We start from the raw sequence: 8,797 nt of genomic DNA on the forward strand, positions 1-8,797 counted from the left end.
AGGTTCCTATATTTCCTAAGATTTTTTCAACTAAAAGAAGTTTAATTTTCATTTGTGAACATATTATAATATTATTTTAGAAAGTCCAGCTAGGCATGGTGGTGCACACCTGTTTTCCAAGCATGGGGGTGCGGTGGGGGTTGATGGAGACCTGAAGGTCAGGAATTCAAGGTCATTCTCCATTATGTATCGAGTCTGAGATCAGTCTGGGTTATATGAGTACCCGTAAAAAGTAAAAGAAAACAAGAAGAAAAAAAAGGAAGGCAAGTTATAAAAACATAAAAAATTAAGCAAATATAAAAACCCATCTTAGCAGATAGAACATTCATTCAACTTTATTCGTGGAAGCTGGAGGACAAAACAGGAAATGGAGCTCATTTTTGCACAACGCCTGTATTTGCTCCTTTTCTTGTTGCTGTGGCCAAATACCTGACAAGAAGTTGATTAAAGAATGGAGGCCTGATCGGAGCTCACAGTCTGAGGAAATAATCTATCACAGCATAACTGCTGGGCCTGTGGGAGGGGGGAACAAAAAGATTTTTTTTTTTTTAAAAAAAAAAAAAGTAAATAAAACAGAAAAAACCCGATTATTAGATTCTGACTTATTTATTTAGTGATTTACTTAAAGCTCTGCTTCTACTGCCCACTTACCAAACATGACTTCTCTTGCTACCTGGAGTAGAACGGCCTGGAGGAACGGCCTTAACCACCAGCTGGCTGTTCCCAACAGAAGAAATGCGTTGCTGACCTTGATAACTTGGGGACTGCCTCTTCTGCTTCGGTCAAATCTCTCTTGACTGCCTGCCCCACTTCGCGGTTTTAGAGGACAACATGAGAATGCGACCTGTACATGATAAATCAGGGCATCTCAGGGGCTCCCGTGCCCTGGTGACACCTCTCGTCCTCTCTCACGGGTGTCAGAGCGCTTACTCCAGAAACACCAGCCCCCCAATAGATGAGTGCTGGTGCTTGTTGGGTCTCCATCCTGGATAAATGGCTGGGTGCCTATGTAACTTATCAAAACTGGCTTCCAGTTTCTCCCAGCATCCATCAGTCCCTACCTGTGACAGAGTCCTTTTGGCTGACGTATCCCACACTGTACTGCCCTAAACTTCTCCAGCCCAGGGGCTGAGCTGCCCTTCCACCAGGTGCTCTTTTCTATAGTAATCCAACTAATTTGGTTACCTGGACTTTTTTGTTTACCCTCTACCCTCCTGGTCTCTTGGCCACTCTTTTGTGTCCTCTGGCTCAGGGGCTCTTCTCTTGCTCTCTCTCCCTCTTTCTCCTCACGTGGCCCAGCTCAGTCTGTCCATTTGCACTCTGGACTCTCCCGGGTGTCCCCTCCTCTACCGATGCTCTTCCTCTTATCTACAGCAAACCTTCTCCTCCACCATACACAGGAGGAACCCTGTCCTTTTTATTTCTTTTTCCCACCAGTACTCATTTTTCCTTTTGCATATTCCCAGCTGTCATAACTATTCTTGGCTGTCAACTTAACTATATCTGGAATTAACTAAAACCCCGAAACGGTTAGGCACACCTGTGAGGAAATTTTTGCTTAGTCAGATCTTTTGAAGTGGGAAAGATGCAGTTCTTTTTGGTTTTGTTTTTGTTGTTGTTGTTGTTTGTTTGTTTGAGACAGGATTTCTCTACGTAGCTGTCCTAGAACTTGCGCTGTAGACCAGTCTGGTCTCGAACTTAGAGATCCACCTGCCTCCACCTTCCAAGTGCTGGAATTAAAGGCAGGCATCACCACGCCCCGTTTGGAAGATCCATTTCCAATCCAGATCTTTGAGGTGGGAGGAAATGGAAAAAGGAAGTTTGCTCTTTGCCTGTTTGTCTTGATCTTGCTAGCTTCACTGGTATCAGAGGCTACTTCTCAGGGAGTCTGGCATACCCTGAAGACCAGCTGTCCACTTTCAGGAAGTCTTTACCCCTCAATAAATCCTGTCTTAAACTCTTTCATAGACAGACAGAATTGTGTCTCAATCTTCTAAATCATCCATGTTGACAATGAAGATTAACCAGCACAGAACCCTCATTATTGTTTTAATCTATGGCTTAGAATAGGTCATTCTGCCTTCAATGTGGCCGATGTGAGAGGCCATGCAATGGTCTAAGTTTCTTTCTGTGACTAACATAGAATAGTTGTGACATATAAGAATGAATAAAAACAAAAAATAAAAAGCTTTTAAAAAGAGAAACTTCCTTTGCTCTCTGTTCTCTGTCTTCTCTCCCTCCAAACACAGAAGGTGTTTCACTCCTGTAGAATATTCTGTCACTGTGTCCTGTAGAATATTCAACCCAGAAAGTTTCCAAAGATGGACCCTGTGTAAGAGAAAGAGAAGATTTTAGCTTTGGTAGTGCCTAAGGCTGGCGACATTACCTGATCTGCATCTTCAAACTGTTTCTCATTTCGTCTGCCCCACAGATCTCCCGGTCTCTGCATCTCCAGCTCTGGGGTTACAAGTGTGCACCAACACACACCTTGCTATTTAATGGGAGTTCTGGGTATCAAACGCAGGTTCTCCCCTTTGCTTGGCAGACACTTGACCGACTCGCCCATCTCCTCAACCCTGCCATTGCTCTTCATGTCTCACAGTGCCTGACTTAGAAGGCAAACAGGGAAGAAACACAGATGGATTTAGTCTGAGGTAAGCTTCTAGAAGTCAAGAAAGGCCAGGGGCTGCCCGTGCCCTGTGAAGCAAGGAGAGAGGTGTGGGTTGGACCTCCCTCAAAGCCTCAGGAAGGAAGCATTCTGCCCACGTGTCAACCTGGCATGTCATATCTGCCTTCCAGATCCGTGAGAGGTGACCAGTGCACGAACATTTGTGAGGTCAGTTCTCGAAAACTGGCGTCTCAGCTTGCGGAATTTCCCTTTCCGCTAACTGCTGAGAGCTGGGTGGAGAGATGGAAGGCCACCGCACGCCATGGGGGCCAGGTAGCAGCTTATGTGGAAGTGTCTTGGTTCTGGATGGTCTGGCTGCAAGGATCAAATATTTAACAGAGAAGCCTTTTATTACCGTGATGCAACTCCGTAAATCACCTTTGTCGCAGCTTGCGCTCAGGTGAGGCGCCTGCCATCTGTTTCCCTCTGTTGCTTACTTTCTAGGTGTCTCCCAGTGCTTTTCGCCTCTCCCATACTATAGTTTCCTCCACAAAGGCTGCGAGTTTTCACACAATCTGTAGATGCCAAGTGTCATGGTTCAGGCCTGCCATTCCAATCCTCAGAAATCCTCATAAGGACTCCTGTGAGTTCAAAGCCACCCTGGGCTACACTGTGAGACATTGTCTCAAAGCAAAACAAGAAACAAACAAAAAAAAAAATAAAAAAAAATAAAAGGGGGGTTTATTTTAGAAGTATAATTTATGAGTTGAAGGATATTTGCATTTATTTTTGAAAGATTGATTTACCTATTTTTATTTTGTGTGTGAGTATTTGCCTGCATGTATGGATTTATACCATGTAGGTGCAGTGCCTGTGGGGGCCAGAAATGGATGTGAGGACCCCTGGAACTGGACTAAAGTTATGAGCTCCCATGGGGGTGCCGGGAAATTAACCCAGATCCCTTGTAAGAGTAGCAGCTGCTCTTTGCCACTGAGCTATCTCTCTAGTTCCAGAATGTTCGCACTTAGAAGTTATAAACATTAGCGATGGTGTCAAATTGCTAGTGTTTGCTCTTAGGCATTTGATGATGACCCTGGTCACCCGATGTGCTACCAACACTGGCTGTTATCCATACCTTACACATTCTGCCAATATGGAGTTGATGCTAGTTGCCTGGGGAGGGGTCACCTGAGAAGATTAGGTTAGTTTTCAATTTGTTTCTGTATGTCTAAAAGGAGCTGTCTTTGGACAACCTAGCCGCGGAGACTGGGCCAGGCTGTGGTGGTGCTGGCATCCCAGCTACTCATAGGCTTCTGGCGATTGCTTTTCTGGCCCTCTATATACACACCTCTATTCTTGCAAACCCAGGCAATTGGGATGCATTTTCCCCTTTTCCTGGGCTCAGTGACCCTCTTTGCTTAGTGAGTTGCATAGTCCTCAGTCCCTCCAAATTCCACCTAAGCTCTTGTCACCTCACACAAGCTGCACAGTGTGATCATAGGTCTCTTGACCTGCAGTGGTATGCATTGGGCATCTTCCTGCAGCCAGAAGCTGTCTTCCTCTAAGGCATATAGTCTTTTGTGCACACAAACTGCATTGGCCACCTTCACATTGCTGTCACCAAATATCTGAAAAGATGCTACCTAAGTATGGGTTTACTTTGGCTTATGGTTGAGGAATACAGTCCTTCAAGGAGGGGAAGACAAGGCAACAGGAACTTGAGGTTGCATGCTCGTGTAAGGACAGGTCAGGAAGCAGAGACAGGATGGGACAGGAAGCAAGGTCAACTTATACACCTTGAGATCCCTAGAGATCTACTTCCTCCAGCCATGCTTTACTTCCTAAAGGTGCTTCAAAATAGTGCTACCATCTTGGAATCAAGTGTTCAAACACATAAGCCCTTGGGGAGCATACAAACATAGTACCGATTCTGCCTAGGTAGGGCTGTACAGTAATGAGCATGTGCAAACTCCATGCGCACTGCTAGGACACACTGTTCTACGTGATGCTACTGGCATCTGTTACCACTAACATGACAATATCTGTAACATTTCCGCTGTATACAAGTGAAAATAAAAGGATCACCAGAAAGTGTGCTTGTGTGTGTATGATACTAATCATTGAACCTACTCGTGAAACCAGAGGTAGAAACTCAGTACAGTGCAGCAGAAGCAGCTGGCTTCTGCTTTGTGCTCTCTAGGTCTCAGAGAAGAGATTTTAGAGGGTGGGGTGGGAGTGTTGAGAAGTTCACAGTCTCATGTGTCTGGGGTCAGGGAAGACTAAGTTCTTAACTGGGATCCTCGCCAGACACCTATGTATGGATCCTGCCTGGGACCCAGGCTTCCTTGTAACCTGGTACCTCGCTTCTGAGCAGCAGAATTCCAAACAGAATGGACCAGGTGGGTCCCTTGCCCGTGATGAGATGCAGAGACAGGACAGGAGACAGGCACACCCCTGCCCTGAATGACCCATATCTTCCAGCTTGGTCCCGCACCCCAAAGGCTCCACAGTCTCTCTCAGCAATGTAACTATCACCTTTGCTCTATTCCATTGTCTATACAAACTCCCACCCAGACACATGGGATGGAAGAAAGTCTCCTCCCCTCAGTGGGAAGAATGGCTTTCATGGTCTAAGAAGCCCGTGGGAAGGGACACGGACAAGAGCTCAGCAAGCCTGAGAAAATAGCCCACCAGACTCTGTGATCATGGTGAAAGCATTCTTTTCCTCTCCCAACAGGAAGACATCCGGTCCAATATTTACCACCGGATAAGCATGCTCTGAAGTGATGGCTGGAAAGTCCTGGGGGCCTGACACACCTGTTTGACCCGGAGGCTCATTCTCGTAGCTAGGAATTGTGCGTTTTTAAAAATCTTTTCTAGGTACTTTGAAAGTGAATACCTAAGAAAAATAAATTCCTTCATCTTCACTATCACCTTCAAATGTTCTGTCTCTGTAATTCCCATGTAGGAGGGCGAGAGACTCTTCACTTCCTCAGGACCTAGAAAGATCACTGGGATGGTGAATCTGTCCAAGTGTGTTTCTTGCTTGCCAGGTCTCATCTCCAGGTTCAAAGCCCAAATAGAAAACCCAGCTGAGCAAAATGTAGCTATGTAATGTAAGGTTCCACTCAACAACTGTTTCTCAATATCACAGTCTCCACCGTGTTTTCCATTATAATCTAACATGTGGTCTTTAACCTTAGAATTTTTTTCCTTGTTGTTTATTATGTATACAGTGTTCTGCCTGCGTGTATCCCTGCAGGCCAGAAGAGGGCACCAGATCTCATTACAGGTGGTTGTGAACCACCATGTGGGTGCTGGGAATTAAACTCAGGACCTCTGGAAGAGCAGCCCCTGCTCTTAACCTCTGAGCCGTCTCTCCAGTCCCTAACCTTACAATTTACAAGCATTCTACTTGCATAGCACATGTAAGGCCCTAGTTTCAACCCCTAGCACAACGGGAGGAGGAGGGGGAGGAAGGAGAGGAGGAGGAAAGAAAACAAGCTATATTCATACTTACACAATATTCATCTCATTTAAACTTAAAATAGAGTCAATTTAGAGTCAGTTTAGGCTGGGGAGAGAGTTCAGGTGGTAAATTGCTTGCCTTCTATCTCAAAGACCCGAACTCAACCCCCAGAAACCATGTGAGAAAAGCCAAGTATAGAGTTACGTGCTCACAGTTTCCAGCACTGGCTTGGTAGAGACAAGCAGATTTCTGGGGTTTGCTGAGCAGCCAGCCTGATCTATTTCGCAAATTTTGGGTCAGTGAGAGGCCCTGCCTCACAATAAAGAGATGGATGACATCTGAGGAGTGACACTCAGGGCTGTCCTCTGTTCACGGCAGACACTTAATCCTCCCCACCTGGATGAATGCAGAAAGAATCCACAGTGGGGGTGGGGGAGAAGGCGTGCTTCTAAAAGAACACTGTGGAGGAAGCTGGGGAGAAATGCGCTCATCTAGTTAATGTGCTGATTTTTGCACTGCATTGTATTGGGAAATGTGGGTGGCACTTATGAAATATTTCTGCGCTGTTTCCTATACTTGCATTTAAACTTACAGTTATCTGTAAAAGTTTAATTTAAAAAGGAATTTGTGACGATACAGAAATTAGTTCTAGGTGGCTTGCAAACTTTCTAGGCTTCCTAAGGAAAACATGTGCAGGCTCAGTCCTCACAGCGCTGTGAAGAGCCAGTCTGAGGAAGCTTAGACCCAATGGGCCCTTTTCCTATGTGAATGCCAGATTCTCCCTTAGACCGGGGTGCAAACACATCAACACAAGAGGCAATCGGAAGGTTTACTCAAACTTCTGTTGCTTGAGGCTACAACAGCAGCTCAAATACAGCCCTTTGCTTAAGAATTTTGCAGTTTAAGCTGGGTGGTGGTGGTGCCACATGCCTTTAATCCCAGCACTTGGGAGGCAGAGGCAGGCAGATCTGTGTGATTTCAAAGTCAGCCTAGTCTACAAGAGCTAGTCCCAGGACAGCTAGTACTGTTACATAGAGAAACCCTGTGTAGCATGAGGATCATGGGAGAGGGTAGAAAGGGAGAGGGAGGAAGGGAAGGGAGTGAAGAAAAATATATAGCTCAATAAAAACAATAAAAAACAATAAAATGGAATTTCATAAAAGGCCCATCTGTCACGATCTTTGTTAACAGAGACACTTTCTCATGAATGACAGGTGTGTGTTCAAATTTCATAATTTTTATTGAATGGAAAAGTTTTCTTTTTAAAAAGAAAGAAGAATTTTGCAATTTTCTGGCCCCCAGTCCCTTTCAAACCACAGCTCATGCTGGCACTCTTCCCAGAAGTGCAGTAATGCTTCCCATTTGATGCTGACCGCAGCCAGCCAGAGAGGGCCCCAGGAGCTGCTCTGCTGTCTTTGAAATGCAAAAATGGAGGAATGGAAGTGGTGTGAAGGCGAGAGCAGTCTGAACGCCAGGTGAGCGTGGACAATGGGAGATGTCGCTGGTGGACCCAAGCCAGGACAGTTCCTGAAAGGCCTCCTTCCGGGTCCAGTTTGCATTCTCATTTTCTGCTCTCAACCAAGAAGGCGGGAGTGGGCAAGCGAGCAAGATTCCATAGAAGGGTATGTGACAGCCAGCAGCTTGTTAAGGATGACCAGCCCATCGTTTCAGCTGTTCACCCCCACACTGCCCCGTCAGTCCATTCGAGTTACCACATGAAGTTATGCTTGAAAATGAGCATCCAAGCAGTGTTCTAAAGGTAAACCACTAAATAAATCAACAAACCAGCATCTAATAATTGGTCTTTCTTGCCTTATTCTACCCCATTCCCTCTGTTCACCTTCATAACAGTGATGGATCTGTCCTGAAGCAATGGGTTGGATACTCCTGGTGTATTGTCTCCATAGCTCCCGATGCACCGCCGGCCCTTGATCCCTTTAAATAACTTTGGCCTCTCTCTCATACTATTCCTGATTGATTAGCTCAAAACCAGCATTCCTCATTTGAACTCACGCATGTGCCTCCCCCAGTGGTGCTCACGTCTAGTCCTCTGTGACTTGGGAGGGGCATTTGCTGCAAAGGAACCTCTCTGCTTCTGATTGGCTATGCTCTCCTGATAGATAGTTTTGTTTTGTTTTGGTTTGGTTTTTTCCTTGAGCTGGGTAGAGAGATGGCAGAGTGCTGGATTTGTGGATGCCTATTGCAGTGCACTGGTGGTCATGGTCCAGCCAGAGCCATTCCCAGGCAGGACCTAGTGGAAAGTACAGGTGTTTTCTTATTTATTGAATCTCAGGGATACAAGTAGGACGGGACCTCGATCTCCAGGAACACATCTAAGTCATGGTGTCAAGAGGCTGTCTCCTGGGTAGCAGGTGTCAATACCTTGGGGGCAGAAGTATGTACCATCGGGAACTACTGTTCTTTTAGCTAGTCTGGTACAGCCCTTTCTGGTTCCCACACATTGGGCTTTCCCTATGAACTGAATAGGTGGCCCAGTTAAAAAGTGTCCCTTTTGTGTTTAAAGTTAGGCTTTGTCTAGTCTTTCCCACACCAGTAGAAGTAACATGGCTTGCCTGCAAGCACATCTGGCAGGCCTGACCTAGGATGTTAAGGAGCCCGTGGATGGCATTTACGAAACCAGCCTTTTGAGACATGGTTTTCCCACATGAAAGGCTTCTCTGTGGTCTGTTCCCAAGTTAGTCCTCCTTCAGGGCCTGTGA

General features: G+C 45.9%; 1 long non-coding RNA gene across 1 annotated transcript in view; it reads right to left on the bottom strand.

Moving 5' to 3' along the window:
- Positions 1–367: 367 nt before the first annotated feature.
- Positions 368–8,797, bottom strand: part of LOC119817401 — a 37,224-nt gene continuing 28,794 nt past the window's right edge. Inside the window, exons 2-4 of the long non-coding RNA XR_005285895.1 lie at positions 1,541–2,328; positions 652–844; positions 368–513 (exon numbers count right to left, since the gene is read on the bottom strand). This is a non-coding gene — a long non-coding RNA (uncharacterized LOC119817401). The remainder of the gene's footprint in view (positions 514–651; positions 845–1,540; positions 2,329–8,797) is intronic.

The sequence above is a fragment of the Arvicola amphibius genome, chromosome 6 (assembly GCF_903992535.2).
Source record: "Arvicola amphibius chromosome 6, mArvAmp1.2, whole genome shotgun sequence".
NCBI classification, from domain to species: Eukaryota; Metazoa; Chordata; class Mammalia; order Rodentia; family Cricetidae; genus Arvicola; species Arvicola amphibius.